Here is a 20,219-nt window from a genome sequence, read left to right on the forward strand (position 1 = left end):
ATCAGGAAAAAAGAATAGGATGCTTGTTTTTACTACTGCACTTCAACAATGTACTGGAAGTTCTAGCCAGAGTAATTAGACAAAATAAATATAAGACATTCAAATTAGAGAAGAAGTAAAACTATCTCTACTCAAAAATGAAATAATCATATATATGTGATATCTATACTTGAAAGCCACTACAGGTAATAAACGATTTCAACAAAGTTGCAGGGTATAAGATCAACACACAAAAATCAGTTGTGTTCCTATATACCTGCAATAAACAACCCAAAAAGGAAATTAAGAAAGCTATTCCATTTATAACAGCATCTAAAGGAATAAAATACCTATAAATAAATTTAGCCAAGGAAGTGAAAGCCTTATACACCGAAAATTTACAAAAAATTGCTGAAAGCAATTAAAGTTGACCTAAATAAAAAGACATTCCATGTTTACGGGTAGGAAAATAATTTTATTAAGATGTCAATACTACCCAAAGTGATCTACAGCTTCAGTGCAATCCCTATCAAAATTCCAACAGCCGTTTTTTGCAGAAATAGTAGAGCCTATTGCTAAGCTGCACAAAGTTTATTTTGGAGATGATGAAAATGTTCAAAAATTGATTATAGTGATGGTTATATAACAGTGAATATCTTAAAGCCGTTGAATTGTATACTTTCAAATAAGTGAATTATTTGGCATATAAATTAAAAAGAAAAAAAAAGGCTTGTTTAAAGAATAAAGATAGTTCTCCTTCACTAATATTCTCCCTCTACCCTTTTACTCTCTTCATGGATCTCATCCCTTGAAATGTATTCAATTATAATCTTGTCTAGCTGATATCTCCTAAATCTTTGTCATCAGCCCTGACTTCCAGACCTGAATTTCCCCACTTCCTGCTAGATGCATGACAGAAGGAGTCACAACAGTCATGAAGTTAAAATCTGTTTTCCTACTTCAACATACTTTGTCTCATCTAACAGGTCCTATAGTCTCCTATACTATTAACTCTAATATCTCTCCCTCACTACCACCTACTCCATCTCCCACATTGTCAGTCACCAATTACTGTCAGTTCTACTTCCATAATGTCTTTCTTTTCCTTTCAACTAATAAAGTCATTATTTTAAAACATCACAATTTCCCTTCCTTCAATTCCTCTTCTCTTCAATATAGCATTATATTCCCAGAGGTCAAAAAATTCACAATGTAATATGTATCATACTTTCCCCTTCTCAAAACCCTAGTTGCTTCCCACTCACTACAGAACAAAATTCCATCTCTCCACAGACTGATCTTTAAACTCTTCTATAAAGTGGATTCAACCCACCTACCTAATGTCACTTCTTATGTCATTCTTGAGCCTTAAATGTCAACCTCCCAAAAGCATGTATCATTCCTTTAGCAAACCACGGCTTTCTCACCCAGGTGCTTTCTCTTAGAACTTCTCCACTTAATTAAATTCCTCATCCTCCAAGAGCTATGTGTCTTTATTATTCTCTCAAAATATACTCTTCCTCAAGTCTGCCATCAAATTGTAAGACATCTGCCAACTTCAGAAATATTGAAATGTGTAAAAAATATATGCCTTAAGAGTAAAATACAGTAAATATCTTTCTCTAAATTTCCTCAATACAGTGTTTGTATTTCTATTTAACTTATTTCTCAGGCCTTGTATTATGACTTAATGTCTGTTGACCCCATTAGATTACAGGCTTCTTGAGGACAAAAATTCTGTCTTGCTCATCTATGGTACAGTAGAAATCCTACTGGAGTTTGAATAAGACAACCCAGACGAGACAGTAGAAAGGCAGGAAGGAAGGAAGGAAGGAAGGGAGGAAAGAATATAGCACTAATAATAACACCTATCTCACGTTTATTATCAGAATAAATTAGAGAATATACATTAAAATCAATGTGTAAAGTGGATCTTATTCAAATGCAGAATTTTGGTATTTTAAAAGATATATTTACTAAAATTAAATGTCACACTGCAAATCTGTCACTCTTCAATATCAGAAGCTACATTAAGGAATACAGGAAATTTTTCTCAAGGAAATTTCTACAGGCAATACTCCATCCCATAACACTTCAGCAACACAGCAGTCACCTGGCTTTCGGAGAGCAAAGTGCCCTCCTGGCACTCCAGGGCACACTAGACCATGATGAGTTGTTCCCATGCCTGCTTCTAGATAGCACAGTCTGTGACCTAGGACAGTGATTCTCAAAGAGAGCAAGTAGCACAATATAGAGAGAGGCATGTGTAATAGCATCAAAGCCTGGCACTAGGAAGCACTTAGATGAAATGAATGACTCTAAGACATAGAAACATTTGAGAGTTTGTCTATCACTCTTCTATTGCCTGGAACTAGTGTAATGTCCTCTTAACAGGTCTCCTATCTCTAGATGACGCTCTCCTTCCTGAACTCATCTTTCAAACTTATGGGAAAGCACAGCAAAAACAAAGTTAATCTGGCCACTACACTAGCTTGAGAATCAAAATAACCTGGTCCCATTTTATGAGCCATGCTTGATGCTCCAGTTACCAGTGTTTGAAATGTCTTGAACATGCTTTAAGCTCATTCAGGCTTTCGAGCCTTTACTCAGGCTTCTCCTTTTTCCAATAGCATCCCTTACACCTCTCTTTACCAATCCTTTAAGCTCAGCTCAAGTTTCCCAACTCCTGAAAACATTCTATGAACTACAAAACTGCGTAATGGCTACTCCCTTGAGTTCCTTCAAAAACATGTCACCGTCTCTAACTTACCACACATTCTGTTGAAATTTATAAACTGAAAGTAGCCTTTAAAAAACAACTGTACCACAAAACCAAGAACCAAGTGTTTTCAACTTCGTAGCTCATTTACCTAACATAGTGCCACTCAGTAAATGTTTCAACTGAACCAAAATCTGATTTTAATATTGATTTTTAAGGAATAATCCATTAAAAAAAAAAAAACAAGAGGGTTTTTGATTGTTAGTTTTGGGGTATTTTTAGCCAAGTCTTTTTTATAGCTACTGCTACACAAGTGCACAGGTATATTCATGAATATTATACACTAGCAATACAGTTGTTGAACTAGTCAACTAAACGCTCTCAGATCCATTCTCCAGACTTACCCTGTGCTGCTGTATCATAATCGACTGCAATTTCCAAGCAACCTTGCCCTGTGGCTTCCAGAAAAAGCTGGCCAGTGGGAGGCACTATGCATGATAGAAGGCAGAAGAGGGAGAAGCCGGAGTTATTTCTCCTCACTCTCCTTCCTGACACATCCTTGGCAGAAGCTTTCTCTCTTCCATAACTCCATTTCCCTCCAGACAGCTCTGCCCTCTGATGTCCCAGCTCCCATCAGAAAGCCCCAGCCATGGCTCCAGCTCCCTGGCACAGCCCTGGCTTTTGTACTCTAGTCACACCAGCTTTTCTCATCTTCCCCCAGCCCTAATGGTGCTGGAGAGGCTTCCAGGTGTTGTTACTATCTGGTTTGTCTCACAGTCCAGTTTGGCTTCTCAGCAATTACCTGTGCAACCAGTTCCCGGATTAACTTTCCTCTGATGAAAGACCTACTGTGGTTACTATTTTCTGGGTGGATCCCGACTGATGCTGTTTTTAACTGTCATTTAAAAGAGAATGTAACAGATACACCTCAGTATACTAGAATGTAAAAACTTTTAATGTTGAAGAAAACTTATTACGCAAATATTTCAGAAAAATATTATTCTGAATACAGATAGAGAGGGGGAAGGGAGGAAAGGAAGGAGAGGGAACCATGCCTTAAAGTCTTAAAAGTAAAAATAAAGACTCTAACATTTTATTCATACCAAAGTGTTCCTCACTAGAATGAAGTCTTTCCTCAGCTGCAATGTTTGCCTGAATTAAGTCAATCACTTATAATAAAAATGTCACTTTTTAAAAACTTATTTAGTAGAGGGGAAAATTGGAAGGATTGTGGGAGTTGGAGTCACTGCAGGCCAAGACATCTGTTCTGTTCCGAGGGAAAAAAAATGTTAAAGACTTCCTGTCACTGACGTATCATTCAAATCCACAAAATTCAGTCCTTTTTCAAGACAAATCCAACTAGACTCATCAGTTAAAAGGAATACTTTTAACCATTAATCTTATTACATAATTTTTTTAGAAGATCATAAAATGGTAAAGTTGAAAAGGATTGCTTTAAATATAAGGAACAAGGGCACAATTTGTAAACAGTTTAGTGTTAACTGATTATTATAGGACTTCTCAACTCCCCTTTCATGTAATCATTATATGAAATTCCTTAAATAGAGCTAGCCTAATAAAATAATTCAGTAATCGTTCGCCATGTAGAAAACATTTCAAGAAATGAAACACTTCCAGAGCAGAGAAAAACATCTATTTTTTTCTGAATAAACAATACTTCTTAATCGTTAGATTAGTTTGTTCTTGATCTCCACAGAAAAATAATATTAGACAAGGATCCCCAAATTAAGCAAAAGGTCAATTTAAGATTACAGACTTTAGAAGACTGATATTTATAAAGAGGAGCCTACCATTGAAACAACAAGCATTTCCTGAGCAACTATGAACTGCTGTAGATTTTATGTAAATTACTTCATTCTACATAAAACCTCAGTGAGGAAATGGAAACCCAAAAAGGTTACATAATTTTTCCAAGCAACCAATCTAACCAGCAAACAATAGAAGTGAAATTTGAGTTCAGTTTTGTCTGGCTCTAGAGTCTGGCTCGCTCTTGCTGTCTCTGGAACAATGTTCCCCGTGAGCGAGTTCAAACTAAAATTGAACAAGAGAATTAATTAAAAAAAAAAAAAAAAGGCTAAAACAACATGATAGTCTCTAGCTAGTATTTTAAATAGTATTTATTATTATCAAACTTTCACACATTTTAACTTAAATAATATTTGTATACATATAAAGAGACCCTTACTTACCACCTATTATATAAAGCTCTGTAAATAAACAGATTACAAGAAGGACCTACCTCAAAAGTTTGCTGGTAATTACCAATTAATAAATATTTCTCACTAAAACAAAAGACCAAAGAAAAGATCAGCATCTCCAAGCCACGGTCCAAACTAGTCCCCTCACCTTGTACATGACTTATCATTGTGTGCTGATAGAACAGCCTTGTCAGATCTTCCTGGTTAACTATTCCTCCCAGTTGTCTGATTAATGTCTGAAAACCTGGTGTAACTGAGTTATTATCCTAGCCCCTTTGTGCAAACTTGACGTTTGCTTTCTGGTCACTATGTGCTCAACAATAACCTATAGACTACTCCTTTTTTATAAATATTCACTCTACTGAAGAATACATTTTACAACACAACTCAGCACATGTATACATGTAATAAGAAAAAACTAGATTGCTTTTGTTTAACCTATCAGTGTTCTTGATAGTATTGTAGAATGTGAACATATGACTGAATCTAAAAATCTCTGGTTCTGCAATAAAGTCAAACTAAAGCACTGAAGAGATATATAAATAAACCCTCGCTAACAGACTAAAGCAGTAATTTCTATTCCTATGAGGAATGACTTTGATTCACATAGAGTTTGATGTCATGAAACAACATTCATGTTCAAAATATAAGACTGGAAGAGATAAAAGACAAAACGGGTTCCTTCAAATTTAACCTATAATTTTTCACATAATACAACCACTAGTTAAAAAGAAATTACCAGCCTGTGGAATATAAACCAAAGTTCAAAATATATAATGCAAAGTCAAATGTAAACAAGAAAAAAAATATCTATACGAGTTTCATACAGTGCCTTTTCTAATCCTATGTATTTTTACTAATGTAAAATTTATCAACTTAGAAAGTATAATCTTAACATTCTTTAAAGTTTGTGATTACAGGGGTTTTATCTCCAAGATCAAAAGCAGAACTGCATGGACACCAACAGCACATGATCTAACTGCACAAAAATTTGCTACTGCTCAATTTCTGCATCACGTGAGTGTTTAAAGTAAATCAAGAAAATTAAAACACTTAAGATGTTTAACAGGAAGCATTTGTGCATGTGTGTATTTAGATATTTTTACCCAAATCATTTTCAAAGTATCTGATTGGAGATCCCAGAACTTCTTCAAAGATGAGAAATGACTGATTTGTTTTTAGTAGTTGTCTCTGTAACCTGAATGAACTCCAAAGCTACAAATACAACATATTACTATAACCAATATTCTAAAATTGATGTCAAGTTCCAAATATAAAAACTACTGAATTGTCTTCATTATATAATTTTTTAATTTTGCTATGATAATAAGAAGTGTGGTTTAAAAATGCAATCAGCTAATATATTCCACATAGTTATCACTACTGGAGAGAAAATGTCTAGATGTTAAAGAAAAACAAACTAGAAAATAATTTGCAAGGTGTACAAGTAATTCCACATCATAAGATTCTAGTTCATGTCTTGACTATAAACAACAAAAAGCAGAGAAAGGAAAATCTAGACCTAAATATTTTATAAAAATTAGTATACTCAATTCAAATAGCAATATAGCTGATAGCTCTTACTCTACATTATTGGAGGCCAACAAATACTTTTATCTTCTGAAAACCGAAGTACAAAGTTTTAAATACATACTTTGTAACCATACTTTGGACTGAATTCTTAAAATATTAGTTTTACCCTAAATTAACTGTCATTATGAATTTTAATCTCAGGAGAGTGATATATATATATATATATATATACACTGTGTATATGTGTCATGGTAGGCAATCTTTTTAACTTTCAAAAGACAGTCACTGATTTCATCTTGCCTTCTTATCTCCCATGAAGACTGTGAAGGTGCCTAACCTGCTAGCAGCACACACAGCTGATCTGATGAAAAATTAACCACCAAATCAACAGGTAAAGCCACATTCTGACAATTTCTTTACTTCAAATTTATCATTATCAGTGTCCATAACTCTTCAAATTTAAAAGAATGATCAACTCCTTTACATTATTTGTACTGTAAACACTTTCAAATTCCTTGCCAGATTCAATTCATTTTTCTGTGTTACTCAGTAGTAATAATTAGCTGGAAACCCACGAAGAGCCACAGACTGTACTCACTGCTTCTACAAACATTATTCCCCACGATACACCTCCAAGGTAGTCTTATCCTTACTTTATTGAGTAGTGATGAGAAAGCTAAGTATCAGAAAGGTAAGTCACATGACCAAGACTGAATTACTAAGTGATGGAGCCAGATTCTAGTCCAGGTCCATCTAACCAACTTTAAGGTCTGTTTGCTCTTACACCATTCTAAACTCCCATTTATGCTAACCTTACCTTGCTCATAGGTTTTGTTTTTTTTTTAATCTCCCACTATTTTTTTTTTTCCAGAAAGTTGTATTTGGGACTGGGGAATGAAAATAAAGTCATTTCCAGGAGTTACTTTTGCAAATATCAAGACACAATTTTCTCCAAATTCTTCTTGGCTTGACTTTTAATATTTCAAACACAAATATTAAAAATTACAGCACTGATATAGTAAGACTTAAAAGTAGGCATTAATCACCACAAAAGATTTCCTACAACAATGAAGATTCTGAATAGAGTAAAATCAAAAGTTGGAGTAATATATCGGTAAAAGTATTGCCAAACAGTATCTCTGTTTACTAAGTATAAACGGTAATTTTCTAAGAAAAACTAGAGCTCAGAATTGCTTAGTTATTTTAGAATCCTTCATTCTAAATACTAGAACCAATCAGATAGTGTATCTAACTATAACTTTTCTTTACAATCAGAATAATATTTTACAATGCTGTCTGAAAATGTTATTTCACTCTTATTTGTGAAATGTATTTTCATTGCGTAGGGAACTCGATATTGGCAATTTTTTCCCAGCACACTGAGATTATCAATCCACTGTTTTTCGGCTTCCATTTCTGCTCCTGACCTGTCAGCTATCAGTAAAACTGCCACAGCTACTTTACCAGTAATCTGTCTTTCGTCTTCTGCCAACTTTTAAGATATTCACTTCGTACTAGTGCTCTTTTTGTTACTGTGTGGGACTAGATGTATATTTCTTTTTAGCTATTCTGCCTGTAATTCCCTGAATTTCTTATATTCATGGACTGGTGTTTTTCATCAGCTCTGAAAAGTTCTCAGCTATTATCTCTTCAAATATTGCCTCCTTTCCTATTATTTCTCCCTTTTACAATTAGAAAACTAATGAAATACTGTCAGACCTTCTCATTCTATATTCTATATATCTTAATCTCGTTATTTTTATCCATTTCCTTGTCTTTCTATACTACATTCTAATTTCTTCTTTCCTATGTACAGTTCATTAATTCTCTTCAGCCGTATTTAATCTACCATTAACCATATCCACTGAGTTTTTCATTATAATTACTGTATTTTTTAGTTCTAGAAGTTTAATTCAGGTCTCTAAAATCTGCTCAGTTTCCTATTCTCTGCAGCTATTTTCCATCTTTTTGTAAACAAAATTAACAGTTGTTTTATAATCTTTGTCTGATAATTCCAAACTCTGAAGTCTTGGGGGTCTATTTCTATCTATTGTTTCTGCTGTTTCTTACTCATGGTGACTTGTTACCTTGCATACTTGGTTATATTTTACTGTAAACTAATATTTTGGAAAATTAGTTGTGGGAATTTGCTAGTATCTAAGATAAACATGCATTCTACCTGAGAGAACTTTCGTCTGCTACTGCCAGGTACCTAGAAGCATTTTAAATTCACAATTTGAAGGCTTTGGGACCACCCAGGTGACACTGACTATGAGCTACAAATTAAGAAGAGGGAAGGACTTCTATTTTCTCAGGTTCAAGGCAACTATTCTTGCAGCCTCCTGGGAGCAAGAACACAGAAGTGTTTTACTTGGGGTTTAGCCAGACTCTGTGGGCTTTGCTGGTTGGAGTCCCACTTTCACAGGGAAGAACTTTCCTATTAGACTCCCCTCCTTTGGCCTATTTGGGCTTTCACTTCTATACCCTATGCCCAGTAAGGCTTTCAAAGCCAAAGGGCAAGTTCCCTAAACTGTGGCAAATGTTCACAGAGGAAAAGCAGTTTTAATATTCTGCTTACTTCTCTAAATTCCTGCTTTCATACAGATTTCAGCCCAATAATTTCTTACTGTCATGTTAGTTCGTAAGTTAAAATAATTTTTTTTTCAGCATTTCTAATTCTATTCAGGGAATTACTTTGTCCATATTACCTAGCTGACTATATTATTGTTTCCAATTTTAAAAGGTTTTATATTTTTATATTTCAATCACTAAAAGTTTCATTTTGTGAGAAAGTGTAACAATGACAGCAAGGAACAATTTATTTTTATTCAGCATAATTCACTAGTACTGTCTAGAATATAATTTTGACAAATCCCAGAACAGATCAATTCCATTATAAGACTATTAAGAGATGGACAAGATTCTGAAATTAATTCTCCAAAAAGATATCTGTATGATTGCTATGGAATTCATTGGCCTACTGATTTTTTGTGACCAGAAATATATGTGTACAAAAATATATATTTTGAAACTACTGAAAGATTAGCCAGAGTGTAAAAAAAAAAAAAAAAAAGACAAAGGAGAATTAAGTTCAATATTGTTTCTGCAAAGAAAAAAAATTGTTAAAAAAGACTAATATATGGAACTACACAAAACTTTAATAATTCTCCATAATAACTTTTAAAATGTGTAAGTAAAATTTTTTTAAACTGAGAATATTGGCTATATATAATAGGCTGAGTTAAAATCTACAATATACAAAGAGCTCTTGAAAATCAGTAAGAAAAAAATTCCCCCAAACTTGTACAGAGAGCTTAAATACGTATTAAAGAAATAATAAAAGCAATTTCTCAAATTTTGCCAATATGTTAACCAAAAACAATGATTTACAATACCTTCTGGTAGCAAGGTTTGGGCAGATCTAATTTATATTCTGCACTAAACGTTGGGGTATAAATTAATATCATCTGTTAGGCGGTTAGGCAATAAGCATCGAAATCTAAATTATACATAGCTCTGATAGGATAATCCCATTCCTAAAAATATACTTATAGTAATAACATTAGTGTGTGAGGGTTTACGAAAGATAAAATTTAAAAACAGAACAGAAAACTGATTAAAATTAGAAGTTACATGCATAGTTAAATTTAAAAATTAAGAGACTGTATGAATTACAGAAAATAGTTATCATTTAAGAAGGGTGGGAATAGAAATTACTTTTTAAAATTTCACTATATGTTGTACTTTTTTTTAAATTAATGATTTATGAATATGATTCTTAGGTTGAAAATAGAGACAGGAAGTAACTCAGCCAAAAATTTTTGTAGTTTTATTTTTTGTTTGTTTTTTAGGTCTGTGTAGTGGATTAAACATAGTCACAAATTCTTTGTCACTTTCTCCACCAGGAGATGGGAGTTTAAGTCTCCTCTCATTGAATCTGGGCTGATTCTGTCTGTTTAACCAACAGAAAATAGCAGAAGTAATGTTCGTCAGTTGTAAACATAGCCTTTAAGAGGACTGTTAGCTCCTACCTCTTGCCTCTTAGAATGCTTGTTCTTGAGACACTCTCTCTTAGAACCCACCAGTTATGCCCAGGCGAACATGAGGAGGCCTCATGTAGGTGCTCTGATCAACAGCCCTAGTCAACCTCCCAGGCAGCAGCCAGCATCAACTGCCAGCCTTGTGAGAGAGCCATCTTAGAAGTGAAAATAAATTTCCAATGAGCTGACACCAAGTGAAACAGAGATAAACTACCTCTACCAATGCTATACAAATCATAAAATGATGATTAAATAAATATTATGGTTGTACCAAGTTTTGGAGTGGTTTATCACACGGAAGTTAATAACTGGAACAGACTCAGATATGCTGCTATATTTTCGATACCTGGTATGGGACACCTACTTTTAACAGGCACAGCACCAGGAGTATGACTAAGATGTCGTGCATGGCCTTGGCACTCACAGAGCAGTCAAAGTGGGACACAGATTACTGGGTAAAAAGGCAATTATAATTCATAATAAATGTTATGGAGTAGTACGGGGTATGTGGCCAGATAGGAAGGACACAACACAGGCTTAGTGGTGTAAGGAAGCTTTTAAGCTGAGACCTCACAAGAGCTAGTAGATCAAGAAATAGAACATTTCAGGCTTGAGACAAGCAAAATCACAGCTTCAAAAACTCAAAAGATTTCAATACTTTTATAATGAAAACAGAGTGTAGGGGAGTCAGAAGCAGCAGATGCAAGGCTGGAAATAGGTGACGGAGAAGTGAAGGGGGTTCTAAGCTATGAGTAAGAGAATCAGGTGAGAGCATAAAAAGATCCTCTGCCTACAGGGACACCAGTCAGAAAACTGGGACACCTTACAGAAACATAGGCAAGAGATGGTAAATCTGGTAGATCAAGATATAATATACTAGAGTAGAAGTAGTGAGGCTAAAGAAACAATGGATTCAAGAGGTACAATCCACAGAGCTTGCCGACTTTAAGTGAAAATTTAGAAAATGGGAATAAAACGTGTCTAGCTGGGTTTCTAGCTTGAACCACTGGAGAGATGGTGGTGCCATCCTCTGAGATAATAAATTTGGGAGGGGAAATAGCTTTTGTAAGAGAAGACGGTAAATTCAGTTGCAGACATAGTGAATTTGAGTTTTCTGCCAGCCCTCCAAAAGTGGAGTTATCTAGTAGGTAATCAAATACACAGGTCTAAAGCTTAGGAAGAAATCAGGGTTGGAGAACCAAGATAACAGACTCTGCAGAAGCTTTTTCTGTCTTTGTAACACTAATCTCTCACTCTCCCCTCTGTAGTCCTCAACCACTCAGTTACTACTCTACAATTCTCTGACAATTTGTCTTTATAAAGCACTCTCTCATTTTATTAACACTTCCAAAGCAGTTTTATGTTATGAGGAATCCCAAGTTTAATCAATGTTTTGCCGCAGGCTTTGCAAGGTAGGATGCATGATGGGCATTGGCCAGGGTATTCTGCAGGTAGTTTTAGTGACAAGAAAAAAGGAAATTAGAAGACTGATCAGGGCCCCTTCCAAGACTAGGGGAAAGCATTGATACTCTTGATCAAAGTAGAAGCAGGGAGGAGAGCTATTCTCTGAAACAAAGAAAATGTGGAATACCTGGAGAATAAATATGAAGCCAAAAAAAATCATTAAAAGGGCAGAGTCAAAGAAGTCCTGAAAAATAATCAGAAGGTAGAAAGGGGAACAGAAAAAGAAGACCTGACATACCAGGCACTTCCCAACCCCTATCTCTGCTATTCTGTCCTACCTTTACTGCCCTCTGATTTATTTATCACTTCCCAATGGCTTCCATTATACTCAACATAATTTGGCTTGATGACCTTTAAGTTGACCATAGCAGGACCATAGCTTGAAAAGAAAACTCGCCATAAGAAAAAGAAAATAACACGACATGCCAGAAAAAGAACATCATGATATTTGATATCACAAACAAGCAAAACACAAGATTGCACAGTCTGATCTCTACAGTCTATCAGTCTTCTCTTTTAATTTCTGCCAAACCACATAGAAAAAATCTTCAAGATCTAAGAAGAAAAAAATGCAAAATCTCAGAATAATTGCTTGGGCGATAGAGCTAGACAACTGAAGTTACAAAGGAAGCTGCAGGCACTTCGACTTAAAGTACCTCGCTCTGTATATTACTAGGAGTCTTTTGACATAAGGTAAAATCACAAAACTTCTGAGCTAAGACAATCCTTAGAGATTGTCTTAGTTCCAGTTGCTATAACAAAATTCCATAGACTGAGTGACTTATAAACAACAGAAATTTATTTTTCACAGTTCTAGGGGCTTTAGCCTGAGATCAGGGTGCCAGCATGGTCAAGTCCTGGTTGAAGGCCCTCTTCCAGGTTGAAGACTGCCAACTTCTCATTATATCCTCACATGCCAGAGAAAAAGCAAGCTCTCTCATGACTCTTAGAAGAGCAGTAATCTCATACATGAGCTCATCTAATCCTAGTTACCTACCAAAAGTCTCATTTCATAATACCATCATATGGGGAGGGTGGCAGCATTTCAACTTATGAATTATGGGGGGACATATTCAAACCATAACAGAAGTCATTTGGTGGAATGGTTTTCCAGATATTTTTAAATCTTTCTGAGAGCTGAGTACATCAATTCACAGTGATACCATATCGATACACCATATTTCAAGTAAATGAAATTAAGAAAATCATTCCCGCACAGCTTCCATAAGTGAAAATGAAAAAAAAAATCTAAAAATGGCTGGCTTCAGATGGTATGCTTATCTACCTGGAAAATGTTAAAAGAATCAACTCAAAAATTGTTTAATAAATAGATTCGGAAAGTGACTAGTTACAAAATAAATACACAAAAAAATCAGTTATCTCTTCTATTTACCGACGAGGGTCAAGTAAAAAAATACACACACGTGCAAACACAGAGCGAGAGCGAGCAAGCGAGCGAGAGAGATTCCGTTCACATTCACAACAACAAAAAATAAAATACAGTGGGACTGAATAGAAGACCAAATGATAAAGCTTCTACTACCCACAGAGAAAGAATAGATCATTAATTAGGTAATATTAAGAAAACTGGCTAAAGAAAAGCTTAAAATTTTTTTGAATCCTCTACTTCACATTATACAACTAAACATGTTCTAGAATAACTGTAAACCCAAAATTTAACATTGAAACTATGAAAATGGTTGAAAAAATGTAAATTAATAGCTATATAAAAATAAGAGAAAAACCTACAAGATATATAAAGGAAGAACAAAATTTAACTACATAAGAATCTGTAAGAAGGCAGGAGAAGAGGAGGTATAAAGTCAATTATACCCTAATAAAACTGTAAAAATAAAGAAAAGATGGACTACCCATTAATGGCAAATACAGGCCTCTCAAACAGCTTTGTAGTAAAGGATAAAGTAGTACGACCATTCTGGTCAGCAATCCGGCCATGTGTATCAATTACAATCACATATCTTGACCTAATAATTCTACTCACAACAATTTTTCTTAAATAATAATGCACAGGCATAAAGGGATATCGGCTACAATAATGTTCAGTGTACTACTACTTGTCATAATGATTGAAAGTAATCTAAGTGTCTAAGAATGGAGGACTACTTATAGCACATTCATGCAATGAGATAGCATGGACACATTAAAAATTATATGGAAGAATAACAACACAGTAATATAAAAATGTCAAATGAAAAACAAAAACAAGCATCGAAATAGCATGAATCCACTTTTAGCTTTAAAAAAAGGGTATATCTACACCTACACATATTTATCTGTGTATATCTACAATACACACACACAACACAGGATAAAGAAATTAAAATTAGTTAAATACCCCTAAATTAGTTAAAAGAAATGAAGGTTGGAGAAGGGAGGCGATTTACCCTAAGCCTCCCTGTACCATACACATCTACCTATCAAAATGAGTACTCTTTCCACAAGAAGCCTAGAAGAAGCCTAGTTTAATGAATGAAGTAGACAAAGATGGAAATAATGGTACCACTTGCCCATCTCCTATCAACTCCATCTCCTCCCCATCCCCACCCCACCAAGCCCCACCAAAGATCCAGAACAATCAATCCACTAATTCATCCCAGGATAGCGAGAGATGTAATGTTAGTAACTCTTCTTGGATTCCTGCAAAGTAGCTACTGAGACAACTCCAAAGGTACCCGTTCTGGGAAATGAAAGGGGTTAATTCCAATCCTCAGTAATTATTCGCAAACAGAATGAATGCCTCTGCAGCCAGGGGCTGTAACTTGGGCTCAGTATTCTTACACTGTTATCACCCCAACTCCATCAGAAAGAAGGCACATCTCCCCCAAGGCAGTTATACCAGAAGTGGGGGCTAACTTCTCACTGATCTAATTATTCTGAAGATCCCCTATTTGAAAGTGGAGACCCAATTACTTTGGTTCAACCTTTTAATCTTATTTAAGGACAAAATGTTTAGTAACATTAAGAGATAAAACATTTTCTAACCAACATTTCAGCTTTCAAAACTAGTACTTACAATACAAATCTTTTTGTTCAGCCTCTCAAGGCAAGATAACCCTGAAGGAAACTTTAAGAAATCTGCAACAATATGGGTAATTATTTTGATTATTTATTTTTACAAAATTTTCACAATAGGCATTACTTTAACAGAAGAAAAAATTATTCTTGTGGCAGGCTAAACTACCATACTATAATTATTCAACCTAAGATATGCACCCACAGCAGCATTTTCTTTAGACAGATATATCACAACTAGTCTGTCATAAATTATCATATAAAACTAAGTCCAATGAATTTTTAAAATTCTTCTTCTAAATGTAGACTCCATGGCCTATAAAACAAATTACGAAAATTTGCAATTGTCTATAATGCATATTTCAAATCTCTTAAATCTATTTTGTTTCAAAAAAGTAATCCAATAACCACCTTTTCTAGGCAACTGAATTAAGAAAATAAATCTGGAATTACTAAATATTTTCAATTACTAAATATTTTACTAAATACCACATGCAGCACAGAACAATGACTAAAAGATATTATCTTTAGATGTTTTTCATCCAAACATTAATGAGCACCTACTGCATGCCAGGCCCTATACTAGGTGCTAAAGACACAAAATGCTAATATAGAAATCCTATACTCCAGTTCTGTCTAGTCAAAAAGACAAGCACTATGATGAATATAACTATTATTTACACATACATACACACACACACACACACACACACATAAGCACTATGATGAATATAACTATTATTTACACACACACACACACACACACACACACACACACAGACCCCTATTTCTTACTGTCAATCCCAAAAAATCCAAAAAACTCTAAAAACTAAAAATTTTCTAAGTTGTCAACAAAACATGGCCTAACTGATATGAGGGTTTTTATAGCCTTTTATTCATTTTAGTGTGAATATGAATAATTTTGGTGGAAAAATTAATGTGTATGATCACAGGGTGACTGTACCTATCCACAGGAGGCTTCATGATATACAGCATATCCATCATACAATTTTCTAAATTCCAAAAACTTTTTACTTCTGAGATGCATATGCCACCATGGGTTTCAGACAAGGGGCTGTAGACCAGGTCTAGAGAATGCAAAAAAAAAAAAAAAGATGGATTATTCAAGGAGCAAAGGTGTCAACTGAGGAAGGTATAAGTTATATAGTCAGAGAAGCCTTCAGAAAAAAAGGTTATCTTATTCTAGGTTTCACAACACTACGCCGGAAAAAAATTTAAACTGATCCTTTCACACCACCGCCAAAGACATCTTTTATTATTTCTATAGGTTATTTCCTTGCTTTGAAAGATGTGAACTGCCAAACCATATTGATATTTAATTCTCCAAAGAGATGAGAGCCTAATTTTGTATTTTCATGCAAAAAATTTTCTTAGCCCATACAGCCTTATACCAAATGAATGTACAATTTCCACTAAGTTCATTCAAATATAATCAATCAGTCTTAATCAGATTATGTAGATATGACCAACCACACTGCAGATTATCCATAGTAGAATATCCAACACTTACAGGATAGCATTAACTATGTGCCAGACACTACCTAATCATTTTATTTATATATATATATATAAAAAATACATATTATACATATACGTATGTGTGGATATGTACCTGTATATGTCGATATATGTTATACATGTGTGTAAATGTATGTATATACATATGTATATACACATTCTCATTTAATACTCACAACAAGATTGTAAGGTAGTTACTATGATCCCCATTTTAAAAATGGAAGAAAGGCACTGTGAGGTGAAGTTACCTGGCCAGCATGGCATTATAATAGACATTATAATAAAGAATGAACTATGAGAAAACATTTATATCAGGGATTTGTTGTTATACTGACTTCCTTCCCAAACTCACTACTATCCCAGTTAATAGAGAATTAATGCTGCTAGAATCAACTTCACAGGTCCTCCCCTAGTCCCAATATTTTCCTTCCCCCACCTTTTTCTCCTCTCACAACCAACCCCAGCCACAACCTCTCATTTTCTCAAGTTCTAGTACACACACTATATATTACCACCATTCTAATAAACTTCCTTAGACTAGGTGTACAAACACCATTTCTCGGACTGATGCTAATACGGGAGAAAGCTTTCAGAGGTCTGAGACAAAAAGGGGGTGGGGGACAGATGATATATTAATATTTTTATAAAACAAATTATTCAACTTAAATATTATCTTTTATTCTGAGGTAGTCCTTACTTTTTCAGTGTTAAAATATGATAATGATGAACAATGCTTAGTTTTTTTATTGTCCTTACTGGCCAAATAAAGACAGTAACCCAGTCAATCTCCCCCAAAATCCTAAATGTTAGGGTAACAAATACAGAATAAATCTACCAAGTATGCATGAGGAGGTAGAAGACAGGCATAGGCAGAAAATAAAGAACTGAAAACTTGCAAGGTCAAAAGGAAGCAGACATTATTTTTATATTTAACTGTGATATAGAAAGACACTGGTTCAGCAAACAAGTGCAAACAAAATGAAGCTTTGCAAATTTCAGTAACTTATTCAGAAAAGATTGCGAGCATTGAGGCAGTTCTTAAAGTGAGATAAAATCAGAGGAATAAAAGGATGACAAATGTGAATCTTAAAATAAAAGTAAAGCTCATAATTCTCAACAATACTAAGAAAGGGGATTTAAGAGCATCATTATCTTCTAAAATGGCAGCACAAAGAAGACTGATAAAAGCATGGACTCTAGAGTCAGTCAGCCAGAATCCCAGCTCAGTGTTAGCTGTGTAAACCTGAGCATGTGACTTTTACCTTCTCTCTGTTTCAGCTGCCTTAAAGGTTGTTGTGATTAAATAAGTTAAAAGTGGAAAAGTGCTTGGAACAGTGTCTGGCACTTAGTAACTACTTCAGAAGTACTCATATGTATTATTTAATAACATGAAGAAACAATGGTAAAGTAATGGCTAATGACTATAAAAAGAAGTAAAAATGGTTGATGTTATACTTTCATAAAGATTTTTTTAAAGTATAACCATTTTAATGTACATAAAGTATAAGGTTATGTGACATTTTAAAATTTTTCAATATACTTCTTTAAAATTACATTAGAATAAATGTGAATCCAGTTAGGATGCTCTCAACAGGTAGAGCCTTAATTGTTTACAAGTTTGCTTCCAAGGCTCAGGAATGCACAACTCAACTGAGGCTGTATTTGAGTGAGTGAGATAAAGAGCACACACTCAATACTTGCCCCAATTAAAGAAACTTTCACCCAGCAGTGCATAGAAAATATGATTCATAGCCTATATGTTGATAAAACCCAGCTATGCATAGCTGAACAAATACTTCAGCTAGAAGCACAGCAAGCTTCACGGAAAATTCGCAGGCCAGTTGACATAGGCACCACATAGCATGCACACCTGGTACCTGCACTCTTTCTGGTTAAGAGAGCTCCCCAGTTCTGCAATCTCTTTCTCTTTCTCAGACTCGGCCTGCTCACTCTACATAATGCTTCTCAGTTCATTCCGCGATTTGCCCCTTCTCTCAAGGCATTTGTTCATTAATACATCATTTTATTTCTTTGCATACAAGTCATCTATATCCTTGCTACTCAAGGATGGTCCCATGTCCAAAAGTACCTAGAAGCACATAAGAAATGCAGAATATCAAGCTGCATTACAGATCTACTGAATCAGGATTTCCATTTTTAAACAAGAGCCTCAAGGGATTCCTATGCACATTAAAGTTTAAGAAGCACTGCTCTAGATGACTCTACTGTAGATAGTTGTAAAAATTAAAAATGCTCAATTTTACATTTCAATTTAGAGATATGGTATAAAAATTATCAAGATGTAGAATCAGAAAAGTTCATTAAGAGAAATATCCAACATATAATTGAATTTTTTTACCACTGATATCAAAAGCTTCAAAGGTTTATTTTCAACAATTCCTACATTTAATGCTTCCTGCTTTGAGTCACTATTTTGTGCAACATCACACTAGTAATATATAGTTTTATTGGGACTATATTTTGTTGTACATAGAGTACAAAATGGCTGGGTCTGGAAATTTCAGCGCAATCCGTCCGAAAGGTGTGCAACCTGCATGCTAAAATTTCGGGATTTGGTCCAAAGTTGACAAATGAAACTTTCCAGAAAGTCATTGTTCAGAAAAAAATCTAAAGAATGTAAACTTTAAGCATGTCATATATTCCTGAACTAAAACTGTGTAATAGCTAGTATCGAAAAAACCCGTCTCTTGCAGAACCGAAAAATTGTTCTAGAGTTTTGTGTTCACTTTTCCAGAAAAGGGAGGGGGTAGGAATCAACTTTCACCCTCAGCAAAGTTTTTCTCATATTCTGAAAGGTATCCACTTGCATGTTCTTACAGATGAATAAACTTAAGTCGAACTAACACAAGGTCACGTTCCTTTTCTCAAAGGTGAAAAAGCTTCTACCGCTTCTAAACGATGCATTTTAAAAGATTTGGGATTCCGGGCCGATTTCGCTTCCGGCCTGCGAAGGAAGCTGGCTGCCTAAAGCTGAAATTAACAGGGAAATTTACCAAGTCGGAAGTTGAGCCCTAGTCCAGCCACGAGACTCTGCCCTCTTGCTGCAGCTAGCCTTGCAGCTTGGACCTCAACCTGCCAAGTGAGGGAAAGCAGGCAGGCTGGGGTATGCAGCCTCCTCGCCCTGCCCGCCCCGGAGCTGGGGGAGCCTCCCCTCTCGCCACCCAACCCCCAAGCCGATCCGGGAAGCGCACAACCGGGGGCGGTGCGACTACCCGTCCGCGGCAGTAGCACCAGCACCCGCACCCTCAGGCCTTCCCGTGAGGCGGCGGCAGCTGCAGCAGCGACGGGAGCAGAGGTGGGACTCGTCCTGAGGCTGAGGGGGGAGGCCGGGGCGGGAGCCACTGCATGTGGGGGCTGCACTGGAGGAAGGCGGAGGTGATCAGAAGACTCAGCTTTTTAATGATCATCATCATCATCATCATCATTATTTTGTTTTACCTGTGGCGCAGAAGGGCTCCCCAGCTCCTACTCCCTGATTCCTCCTCCTCCCCTCCTCTTTCTCTCTCTCCCTCAGTCTCTGCCGGGCGCTCGTGGAACCCGCCGGCCCGACCAGAAAGAGAACAGGGCGGGAAGGGTGGCGACGGCGGTGACCAACGACCACGTGACCACGCTCGCGCCGTAACGGCAGCCGCCAGCCGCGCGCCCTCCCCGCGCTCCACCTCTAATAACCCC

At 35.7% G+C, this 20,219-nt stretch overlaps 1 protein-coding gene across 6 annotated transcripts in view; it reads right to left on the reverse strand.

Moving 5' to 3' along the window:
• The window catches only part of TBC1D5 (TBC1 domain family member 5), a 468,533-nt gene that overhangs the window by 447,777 nt on the left and 537 nt on the right, over positions 1-20,219 (reverse strand). For 3 of the 6 annotated variants that reach the window (XM_015585816.2, XM_025043594.1, XM_015585812.2), the window contains exon 1: positions 19,986-20,188. The exons of 1 other annotated variant lie outside the window; for it this stretch is intronic. The gene's annotated coding sequence lies outside the window, so the exon portion shown is untranslated. Of the gene's footprint in view, positions 1-15,951; positions 16,076-19,985; positions 20,189-20,219 lie in introns of those variants that run through there. 2 more of the 6 variants (XM_015585813.2, XM_006907269.3) reach the window with 2 other exon arrangements.

This window comes from Pteropus alecto, unplaced genomic scaffold, assembly GCF_000325575.1.
Source record: "Pteropus alecto unplaced genomic scaffold, ASM32557v1 scaffold92, whole genome shotgun sequence".
Taxonomy (NCBI): domain Eukaryota; kingdom Metazoa; phylum Chordata; class Mammalia; order Chiroptera; family Pteropodidae; genus Pteropus; species Pteropus alecto.